This window comes from Mandrillus leucophaeus, unplaced genomic scaffold, assembly GCF_000951045.1.
Source record: "Mandrillus leucophaeus isolate KB7577 unplaced genomic scaffold, Mleu.le_1.0 Scaffold164, whole genome shotgun sequence".
Lineage (NCBI taxonomy): Eukaryota > Metazoa > Chordata > Mammalia > Primates > Cercopithecidae > Mandrillus > Mandrillus leucophaeus.
Genome location: NW_012101632.1, coordinates 545788 through 558177, shown reverse-complemented (window position 1 = coordinate 558177; position 12390 = coordinate 545788).

Genomic DNA, 12390 nt, shown 5'->3' with positions numbered 1-12390 from the left:
TTAGGAGGCTGAGGTGGGTGGATCACTGGAGGTCAGGAGTTCGAGACCAGCCTGGCCGACATGGTGAAACCCCGTCTCTATTAAAAATACAAAAACTCGCTGGGCGTGCTGGCGAGCTACTTGGGAGGCTGAGGCTGGAGAATTATTTGAACCTGGGAGGTTAAGGATGCAGTGAGCTGAGATCGCACCATTGCACTCCAGCCTGGGCAACAGAGCAAGACTCTAGTCTCCAAAAAAAAAAAAAAAAGGAAAGAAAAAAGAAAATGGTGAAACGAACCATTTTCACTCTCCTCCTTCCACACAATAGCCACAGTAATCTTTTTTGTTTCTTTTTAAATTAATTAATTAATTTTTTTTTTTTTTTTTTTTTGAGTCAAGGTCTCACTGTGTCTCACTCAGGCGAGAGGGCAGTGGCATGATCATAGCTCACTGTAGCCTTAACCTCCTTGGCTCAAGCGATCCTCCTGCCTCAGCCCCCTGAGTAGTTGGGACTACAGGCACACACCAGCATGCGTGGCTAACATAAAAAATATTTTTGTAAAGATGGTATCTCACTATGTTGCCAAGGCTGGTCTTGTACTCCTGGACTCAAGAGATCCTCCTGCCTCAGCCTCTCAAAGCAATGTGATTACAGGCATGAGCCACTGTGCCTGGCCTGTTTGTGTATGTCTGTGTGTGTGTGTGTGTATGTGTGTGTGTATATATATATATGTCTGTGTGTGTGTATGTGTGTGTGTATATATATATGTCTGTGTGTGTGTGTGTGTGTGTGTATATATATATATATTTTTTTTTTTTTGAGACAACATCTCTCTGTGTCACTCAGGCTGGAGTGTAGTGTTGTGAACATAGCTCACTGTAGCCTCAAACTCCCAGACTCAAGTGATCCTCCCACCTCAGCCTCCCAAAGTGCTGGGATTACAGACATGAGCCACTGCGCCTGGCCTCTCCTATACCTTTTGAAGCCTTTTATTATTTATGTAACACACTATAATCACTGTTAGGAACCTTGCCTCTCTCAATAAAATATTTTAGGTAGCATTCCATATGGATACTAGCTTCCTTAGTTTGGGATTTTTTTGGTTTTGTTTTTATGACTGCAGAGGATTCCTTCAAGAGGACACACCATAATTTATTGGCCGGGCGCAGTGGCTCACGCCTGTAATCCCAACACTTTGGGAGGCTGAAGTGGGTGGATCACCTGAGGTCAGGAGTTTGAGACCAGCCTGGCCAACATGGTGAAACCCCGTCTCTACTAAATACAAAAAATTAGCGGGTCATGGTGGCACACACCTGTAATCCCAGCTATTTGGGAGGCTGAGGCAGGAAAATCGCTTGAACCCAGGAGGTGGAGGTTGCAGTGAGCTGAGATCCCATCACAGCAATATGTCTCAAAAAAAAAAAAAAAAAAAAGAACACGCCATAATTTATTAATCATTCCCACATTGATCGACATCTGGGTCATCTCTAATTATTTATTATTGCAGTCAATGCTGCAATGAATAACTTCTCAAATATCTACAAGTTAGAATCCTAGAAGTGAAATTGATCAAAGATATGTACATTTGTCATTTTGATAGATATTGTCAGATTCCCTTCTACAGAAATTGCACCCAGCCAGGTGCGGTGGCTCATGACTATAATCCCAGCCCTTTGGGAGGCCAAGGTGGGTGGATCACCTGAGGTCAGGAGTCGAGACTAACCTGACCAATACGGTAAAACCTCATCTCCACTAAAAATACAATTAGCCAGGTGTGGTGGCATGTGCCTGTGGTCCCAGCTACTTGGGTGGCTGAGGCAGGAGAACTGCTTGAACCCAGGAGGCAGAGGTTGCAGTGAACCGAGATCACGCCACTGCACTCCAGCCTGGGTGACAGAGGGAGACTCCATCTCAAAAAACAAACAAACAAAAATTAGCCAGGTGTGGTGGCATACACCTGTAATCCTAGCTACTCAGGAGGCTGGGGCAGGAGATTCTATTGAACCCGGGAGATGGAGGCTGCAGTGAGCCAAGATCGCACCACTGCACTCCAACCTGGGTGACAGAGCAAGACTCGGTCTCAAAAAAAAGAAAAAAAATTGCACCAATTTTCGATCTCATCAGCAATGTTTTCGAGTGCTTGTTTCCCATTCCTTCTAAAACATAAACGGGTCATTAATCATTATCCTCCCAGCTTAACCTCTCTAAGCAGCTTCCCACTGTCCTTGGAAATAGCATCTACTTTCCTCACTGCGGCCTCCAAGGGCTTGCCTACATTATCTGACTCCTACCATGCCCTGCTGAAGGCAAGTGTTGGGGACATCTAAGGGATGCCAGCCAGAAGGGTTGGGGGGAAGTTGGCATTTCTTCCCAAGGGGATGTGTGCTTGGGCAGTGGACTTGCAGCCTGTGCCCATCCTATGAATGTGGGGAAAGAGAGCATGGCACATGAATGCTGGGGAAGGCAGGCTGCAGTTTCATAACTTCGGGGGATTGCCATCCAGTACGATGGACCTGGGGAAATTGGGGCATTGGGGTGCCTGTTTAAAGCCATCGTCTGTAAGTGAGCCATGTCATAGGCCAGCCAGCAGAGGACCGTATTCCGCTTTGGGATGAGGCCATTTCTCCATCAGATCAGAGGAAGCCGCACACAGCTGTCCACCAGGAGGCAGTGGGGACCCGGCATGGGGGCTGCAGAGCAGTTAAACGAGCTGGAGTCCAGAGCTGGCAACCGCCCCCTGCGTTCTACTGATGACAGCCTCCAGTTGAACAAGGAGCCGCGCTGCTCCCTGGGGCACGGGCCTGAGAGGCTGAGACCACTAGGGTGGGGGGCCGGAGGGACCTGATGTCCTGTTCCCCTGGGATGCCCGGGGGTGGACGAGGTCTAGGTCCCACCCAACCCTCAGCCATTCCATCCCTGCAGTCATTCCGTGCCTTCCCAAGGGGTCTGCAGATGTGCAATGGAGTTGGGGGGTCAATCCAGGAACCACTGGCTAAGTGGGGTGCCTGGCACCGGTCCCAGAGCTGTCTTAGCTGTGCAAAGTGAGATATCACCTCCTAAACCCTACGATGCACCTGTAAAGGGAAAATGTGAAATCTCAGGACCCCTGAAACTTATGCCAAAGGGAAAGTTAAGCTTAAAGGCTGAATCACGCAACACACTCTCTGATCTCTGTGTCTCCGTCTCTCTCTTTGTGTTAGACAAGGTCTTGCTCTGTCACCCAGGCTGCAGTGCAGTGACACGATCATGGCTCACTGTTGCAGCCTGGACCTCCTGGACTCAAGCAATCCTTCCTCCTCAACCTCCCAAAGTGCTGGGATTACAGGCGTGAGCCACGGCGCCCAGCCGGGAAGAAGTATTGATACAAGCAACAACATGATGAATCTCAGATCATCTGGCTGAGTAAAAGAAACTAGACCAAAACCACAAGTGCATATTATATGATTCCATTCATATAACATTTTAGAAAATCTAAATGTATCTACAGTGACAGAAAGCAGCCATTGGTTGCCTGGGGATAAAGAAGGCAGGGATTATAGAGTAGAAGGGATTAAAGAGGGGCGAGAGATAACTTTTTGGGGTGGTGGATGTGTCATTATCTAAATTGTGGTGATAGTTTCATGAGAGTGTGTGTATATACATATATGTCCAAATTTATCAAAATCTATACTGTAATTATATGTAGTTTACTGTAAGTAAATTAAACTTTTTTGGTTTTTTCGAGATGGAGTTTTGCTCTGTTGCCCAGGGTGGAGTGCAGTGGCACAATCTTGGCTCACTGCAACCTCCGCCTTCTGGGTTCATGCGATTCTCATGCCACAGCCTCCTGAGTAGCTGTGACTACAGGTGCCTGCCACCACGCCTGGATAATTTTCGTATTTTTAGTAGAGACAAGGTTTCATCATGTTGACCAAGCTGGTCTTGAATTCCTGACCTTAAACAATTCTCCTGCCTTGGCCTCCCAAAGTGCTGGGATTACAGGCGTGAGCCACCACACCCGGCCTCAGTAAATAAAATTTTAATAAAACTTTTTTTTTTAAATGCCAATATAATCATGCCTGTAATCCCAGTGCTTTGGGAGGCCAAGGCAGGAGGATTGCTTGAGGCCAGGAGTTCGAGACCAGCCTGGGCAATATAGCTAGACCTGTTTACCAAAAAAATGCTGATGTGTCAAAAATAAATATTTTTCATCACTGGCTCAAATTTTAATATCTTCCTTTGCCATGTGTACTGAATGAGGTGGGGAATGGGGGAATGGAATAATTTGGGTCAGTAAAGATGATCAAGGCTCAGTGTCAATCCTACAATATACTGCTTTTATTGCTGAAACCGTGCATGCTTATTACAGCAAAGTCAGGACAAGATTGAGACGGGGTCTCACCCTGTCGCCCAGGCTGGAGTGCAATGGCATGATCTCGGCTCACTGCAACCTCTGCCTGCTAGATTCAAGCAATTCTCCTCCCTCAGCCTCCTGAGTAGCAGGGATTACAGGTGCGTGCCACCACATCCACCTAACTTTTTATATCTTTAGTAGAGATGGGATTTCACCATGTTGGCCAGGCTGGTCTTGAAGTCCTGACCTTGTGATCCACCTGCCTTGGCCTCCCAGAATGCTGGGATTACAGGCATGAGCCACCGCGCCCAGCCTATAACATTTTTATAAATGTTTTTGAGTGAATGGAGAAATTAATTACTCTGTTCTGTGATGCTTGATGTTTGTCAGCTTTAAATCCCCCATAGCACTCAGATCTTAGAGACAGAAGTTTGGTCTTCATGGGTGAATTACAACCAATTCCATTTACATTACTTTCATTTCTCTATATGCCAAAGGTTACCTATTTTTTTGTTTTTTAGACAGGATTTCAGTCTATTGCCCAAGCTGGAGTGCAGTGGTGCGATATCAGCTAATTGCAGCCTCCAACTTTTGGGTTCAAGCAATCCTCCCACCAGCCTCCGGAGTAGCTGGGACTACCGGCATCTGCTACCATGCCAGGCTTATTTTTAAAATTTTTTGTAGAGACAGTCTCACTCTGTTGCCCAGGTTGGTCTCAAACGCCTGGCCTCAAGTGATCCTGCCTCGGCCTCCTAAAGCACTGGGATTACAGACATGAGCTACTTATTGATAATCTTCTGGATTATAGACGGTCATATAGGTTTAGATTGATAAATTGAAACCAGCAGATTTCCGGCATTTAGAATGCTTCCTCAACACCTTTCCAAGAAGGCTGGCTATGGCCAGGCGTGGTGACTCACGCCTATAATCCCAGAACTTTGGGAGACCGAGGCGGGTGGATCACCTGAGGTCAGGAGTTTGAGACCAGCCTAACCAACATGGTGAAACCCTGTCTCTACTAAAATAGAAAAAAAATAGCCAGGCGTGGTGGCGAGCACCAATAATCCCAGCTACTTAGGAGGCTGAGGCAGGAAAATGGCGTGAACCTGGGAGGCAGAGCTTGCAGTAAGCTGAGATCGCGCCACTGCACTCCAGCCTGGGTGACAGAGCGAGACTCCACCTCAAATAAGTAAATAAATAAATAATAAAATAATAAATAATAAATAATAAAAAAAAGATATATCACAGCCCCATCCTCCCACCCACATTTTTTTCCCTTGTGCAGTGACTCAATTGGAAATGCCAAGTTCCTCTTCTTCCTCCCCAAGTTACAAAGTGAAAACATATAGTGTAGGTGGGTTGTGGGGGTCCTATGAATCCACAAAGTTTAGGAACCCCTGGTGTAGCGAGAACCATGAACCTACCGTCAGGTGAGCTGCTGTGGATTCTGCCACTCTGTGGCTGTGTGCACTTGCCAAGTCACTTTACCTCTCTGAGCCTTGAGATTCTCCTGAAAATGGAGCTGTTATATCCAATTTCCAGATTTGCTGTAAAAATTAAACATGGGCTAGGCGTGGTGACTCATGCCTGTAATCCCAGCACTTTGGGAGGCCGAGGTGGGAGGATGGCTTGAGCCCAGGAGTTTGAGACCAGCATGGGAAACATAGTGAGACCCTTCTTTACGAAAACATTTTTTAAAAAATTAGCCAGGTGTGGTGGCACATGACTGCGGTCCCAGCACCTTGGGAGGCTAAGGTGGGTGGATCACCTGAGGTCAGGAGTTTGAGACCAGCCTGGCCAACATGGTGAAACCCCGTCTCTACTAAAAATACAAAAAATTAGCCAGGCATGGTGGTGCATGCCTGTAATCCCAGCTATTTGGGAGGCTGAGGTACGAGAATCACTTGAACCCGGGAAGCAGAGGTTGCAATGAGCCAAGATCTTGCCACTGTACTCCACCCTGGGCAACAAGAGTGAAACTGTCTCAAAAAAAAAAAAAAAAAGGTGGTAAGTGGTACTTTTGGAAAGTGCTTTGTAAACTAGAAAGTCCTCAAAAAGACTCTTCTGTTGTCCTCCTTTTGTAAACCCAAAGTGCTCAGCACAAAGTGCTAGGCACACAGGAGGCACTAAATAAATACTTTACAAATGAATAAATCAGTGGCCAGGTATAGCAGCTCACGCCTGTAATCCCAGCACTTTGAGAGGCCAAGGCTGGCAGATCCCTTAACGTCAGGAGCTTGAGACCTTCCTGGCCAATATGGTGACCCCTCGTATCTACTAATAATACAAAAATTAGCTGGGAGTAGTGGTGCATGCCTGTAATCCCAGCTACTCAGGAAACTGAGGCAGGAGAATCGCTTGAATTCAGGAGGCAGAGGTTGCAGCGAGCTAAGATCACACCACTGCGCTCCAGCCTGGGTGACAGCGCAAGACTGTCTCCAAAAAAAAATAGAAAGAAAGTTATCTCTTAGGTCAAATGTGTCTCCACATCATTTCTAGCTTCCTGCCTTAGCTCTCCCCTCTGGAGTGACACAGAACCAACTGTCTTCCTCTCCTCCCAGTGAGCCCTTCAGATAGTTCAGCCAGTGGCCAGGACCCCTGAAGCTTCTCCAGGGAGGCCTCCTGGTCCCTGTAACTGTTCCTCATCAGACGTCATTGGAAGGTTCCCCTCTGTCCCGGTCCTGGTCACTTTATTGCAGAAGTTCCAATTTGCCTACCTCTTTTTTCAGAGTATGTATCTAGAAGAAGAACCAGACTGAGTGGTTCTTAGGGTGGCCTGACTGGACAGAGAGGAAGAGACCACCCACCTCTTCCTTTTTCCAAGCCCCAGACCTCAGTGACAACAGCTCAGCATCCAAGTTCTCAAGATGCTATTTTCAGCCCGCTCTTGATTCATATTCTACTTCCTGTTGGGTAAAACCTTAATTATATAATTATATTTTTTGGCTGGGCATGGTGGCTCACACCTATAATCCCAGCAGTTTGGGAAGCTGGGGCGGGCGGATCACTTGAGGTCAGGAGTTCAAGACCAGCCTGGCCAACATGGCAAAACCCCATCTCTACTAAAAATACAAAAAGTTAGCCGGGTGTGGCAGCACATGCCTGTAGACCCAGCTACTCGGGAGGCTGAGGCAGGAGAATCACTTGAACCCAGGAGGTGGAGGTTGCAGTGAGCCGAGATTGCACCATTGTGCTCCAACCTGGGCACAGAGGAAGTCTCTGTCTCCAAAAAAAAACTTAATTTTTTTTCATGCCCACTGCTGCGTTATGAGCAATGTCAATTTAATCTTTAACTGAACTTTAGCAATTTCATCAGTTATGGATATAGGCAACCAAACACAGTCCTATTACCAGTACCAGTAACTTTGTCACCAGTAGAAGTCACAGGTATGTTCATACCATGTTCCACTTATAGAGAACTCAAAAAAAATCACTTATGCTTCAAAATTATGGTAGCTATCACGCCTGCTGTTAGATCTTATTATTTAATGCATCCATAAAGCAGCACATATAGTACGATTTTTTTTTTTTTTTTTTTTTTGAGATAGAGGTTTGCTCTTATTGCCCAGGCTGGAGTGCAGTGGTGCAATCTCGGCTCACCACAACCTCCTTCTCCTGGGTTCAAACGATTCTCCTGCCTCAGCCTCCCAAGTAGCTGGGATTACAGGCGCCCACCACCACACCCAGCTCTTTTTTTTTTCTTTTTTTTTTTTTGTATTTTTAGTAGAGACAGGGGTTTCTCCATGTTGGTCAGACTGGTCTTGAACTCCCAACCTCAGGTGATCCACCTGCCTCAGCCTCCCAAAGTGCTGGAATTACAGGCACAATTTTGTTTTTATTAATATTTTGATAACTACAGGCTTCCTTGGTAATTCAACATATTTTATTTTATCCATTTAAAAAGCAACATTCTTGGCCGGGTGTGGGGGCTCACTCCTTTAATTCAAACACTTTGAAAGACCCAGGCGAGAGGATTGCTTGAGGCCAGGAGTTCGAGACCAGCTTAGACAACATAGTGAGACCCTGTCTCTACAAAAAATACAAAAATTAGCCGGGCGTGGTGGCGCATGTCTGCAGTCTGAGCTACTCAGGATGCTGAAGCAGAAAGATCGCTTCAGCCCAGAAGTTGAAGGCTGCAGTGAGCTATGATTGTACCAAGCACTCCAGCCTGGGCAACAGAATGAGAACAGAATGAGATCCTGTCTCAAAAAAAAAAAAAAAAGCATCGTTCACATGAGGAGTCCCTAGGTTTCATCGGATATGTCAGATATGACAAAAAGGAGTAAGAACTGCCGAAAGTCAAAGGATTCAAAGAGACTTCCTTCCTTCCTTCCTTCCTTTCTTCCATCCTTCCTTCCTTTCAGACATTTCCTGAGGGCCTACTATGTGCAGGACCCTATATGGTCCTGTCCCTCAAGAAGCTCCCAGTCTGGAAAGAGAGAGAGACACAACAACCAGGACTTCTTTTTAAATAATTTTTTAAATATAATAGAGATGGGGGTCTCACTATGTTGTCCAAGGGCTAGTCTCAAACTCGTTGCTCAAGCAGTCCTCCTGTTTTGGCCTCCCAAAGTGCTGAGATGACAGGTGTGAGCCACTGCACTTTGTGTTTCTTTTTTGTTTGTTTGTTGTTTGTACAGACAGGAATCTCACTGTGTTACCCAAGCTGGTCTCAAACTCTTGGGCTCAAGTGATCCTCCTGCCTGGGCCTCCCAAAGTGCTGGCATTACAGGCGTGAGCCACCGTGACTGGCCAAAAACTAGGACGTAAATACCATGTTATAACTGCCATGATAGAGATGTGTGTAGTGGTAGAAATAGAACAACTTGGCCGGGTGCGGTGGCTCACGTCTGTAATCTCAGCACTTTGGGAGGCTGAGGCGGGCAAATCACTTGAGGTCAGGAGTTCGAGACCAGCCTGGCCAACATGGTAAAACCCCGTCTCTACTAAAAATACAAAAATTAGCGGGTGTGGTGGTGCGTGCCTGTAATCCCAGCTATTTGGGAGACTAAGGCAGGAGAATCACTTGAACCTGGGAGGTGGAGGTTGCAGTGAGCCGAGATCAAGCCACTGCACTCCAGCCTGGGCGACAGAGTGAGACTCTGTCTCAAAAAAATAAAAAGAAATAGAGCAACTTTAGAGACCTAACGACCCAAGTTCAAATCCTAGCTCTTCCACTAACTCGCAGTGTGACCTCCTCACATCCTGTTAGCCCCTCGGTCAGTCTTCTCATCTGTTTTCTTCATCAAAACCCTGCAAGATAAGACTTAGCTCCCATTTTACAGATGAGGAAACTGAGGCTTCCTTACGCAAGATCACACAGGCAGTGAGTGAAACAGCCAGATCACTTGAGGCCAGGATTTCGAGGTCCTGCTTCTTCCTGACTTCCAGCCTGAGCTCCACCAGCTCCACACTGGCCTCTTCTCAAATGCTAATGTAGGAGCCATTAATGTTTCCTTTAAGGGAACATTACAGAAAATGGCCAGTATAACATGGTATTTATGTCCTGGTTTTTGGCTGGACACAGTGGCTTGTTCATACCTGTAATCCCAACACTTTGGGAGGCCCAGGCAGGAGGATCACTTGAGCCCAAGAGTTTGAGACCAGCCTGGGCAACACAGTGAGACCTCTGTCTATATAAACAAACAAACAACAACAACAAAAAGGCCCAGTGGGCCAGGTGCGGTGACTCACACCTGTAATCCCGCACTTTGGGAGACTGAGGTGAGTGGATCACCTGAGGTCGGGAGTTCGAGACCAGCCTGACCAACATGGAGAAACCCCGTCTCTACTAAAAATACAAAATTAGCTGGGCATGCTAGCACATGCCTGTAATCCTAGCTACTCGGGAGGCTGAGGCAGGAGAATCGCTTGAACCCGGGAGGCGGAGGTTGCGGTGAGCTGAGATCATACCATTGCACTCCAACCTGGGGAACAAAATCGAAACTCCATCTCAAAAAAAAAAAAAAAAAAAAAAAAGCCGAGTACAGTGTTTCACACCTGTAATCCCAGGCTTCCTTTAAGGGAAATGTGAATATATTCTGCATCTGCCCTCTCCGAGCCAAAACCCTCTGCACAGCAAATGTAGAAAACTCTTTCTACAGAGAGCTAGGTGGGCTGACTGGTCATGCCATCCTAGACGGGTGCAGCCCTGGTCTCCTCTCCAAAAAATATCTTGAAATTCTTGCCAGAAATCCAAAGTGAAATGCATCCGGGATGGTGGCTGTTGTTATAACAGTCCCCAGGGGTCTCGATTACATGAGAACCCTTGGCTTCTGGAGAAGAGACAAGGAAGAGAAGTAGAAGGTCACATTCCAAAGGCATCAGGGCTAAGAACTTTGCATTGAACATTTTCTGTGGCCCCACCGTGTGTTAGATGCCGGGGCTGTGGATACAGACACAGGTATAAATCGGACATGGCTTCTGCCCTTGGTTAAGCTCACAATTACTGGCACAAATACGCAATGATAGTATAATACAGGAAGTGCTACCACAGCTATGATGTCACAGGATGCATGATGGAAACTCAGGGAAGATCAGAGGGGAAGAAGTCTGAAAAGATTCCTGGAAGAGCCTGGGCGTGGTGGCTCACGCCTGTAATCTCAGCACTTTGGGAGGCCAAGGCGGGTGGATCACGAGGTCAGGAGTTCAAGACCAGCCTGGCCAATATGGTGAAACACCATCTCTATAAAAACACAAAAATCAGCTGGGCATGGTGGCACGCCTGTAATCCCAGCTACTTGGGAGGCTGAGGCAGAGAATTGCTTGAACCAGGGAGGAGGAGGTTGCAGTAAGCAGAGATTACACAACTGTACTTCAGTCTGGGTGACAGACTGAGACTCCGTCTCAAAAAATAAAAAAATAAAATAAAAAATTCCTGGAAGACTAGTTGCCTAATTTTAAGTTACTTAACTTTTTTGTATCTCTATTGCTTCATCTGTAAAATGGGGGTAATTACAGAACCAGCCTCACAAGCGATGTGAAAATTTAATGAGTAACTATGTGAAAAGCACACAACAGGCAAGGCATGGTGGCTCAAACCTGTCATCCTAGCAATTTGCGAGGCCAAGGCAGGAGGATTGCTCAAGCCCAGGAGTTCACAACCAGCCTGAGCAACAGAGCAAGATCCCATCTCTACAAAAAAGAAGAAGCTAGCTAGGTGTGGTAGCACGCACCTGTGGTTCCAGCTACTTGGGAGGCTGAGTCAGGAGGATCCCTTGAGCCTAGGAGGTCAAGGCTGTAGTGAGCTATGTTTGTGCTAATGAAGCAGAGCACACAAGCCCCAAAATTTAGCCTCCTTCCTTCAGAGCCAGCAGGAGCTTCTAAGCTGTGGGGGCAGCAGTTACAGCTGAGTCAAACCAAAGTCTGCAGCCACAAGCAAGGAGCTGATAACACTAGGGTGAGTGTATGGGGAAGGAGCCAAATACCTCTACCATGTGAGGAGAGGAAGTACTGGGCAGGGTCACTGGAGAAAGAGAAATAGGGCCGGCCAGGCGCACTGGCTCACGCCTATAATCCCAGCACTTTGGGAGGCCGAGGTGGGCGGATCACAAGGTCAGGAGATCGAGACCATTCTGGCCAACATGGTGAAACCCCGTCTCTACTAAAAATACAAAAAAATTTAGCCGGGCATGGTGGTGAGCGCCTATAGTCCCAGCTACTTGGGAGGCTAAGTCAGGAGAATGGCATGAACCCAGGAGGCGGAGCTTGGGCTTGGGCGACAGAGTGAGACTCCGTCTCAAAAAAAAAAAAAAGAAAGAGAAATAGGTAGTACCCTTGAAGGTACCGCTGGGCACGGTGGCTCATGCCTGTAATCCCAGCACTTTGAGAGGTCAGGGCGGGCTTATCACCTGAGGTCGGGAGTTCAAGACCAGCCTGGCCAACATGGTAAAATCCCATCCCATATCTACTAAAAATGCAAAAATTAGCCGGGTATGGTGATGCACACCTGTAGTCCCAGCTACTCGGGACTCAGGAGGCTGAGGCATAAGAATTGCTTGAATCTGGGTGGCAGAGGTTGCAGTGAGTGGAGATCGCACCACTGCACTCCAGCCAGAGTGAGACTCTGTCTCAAAAA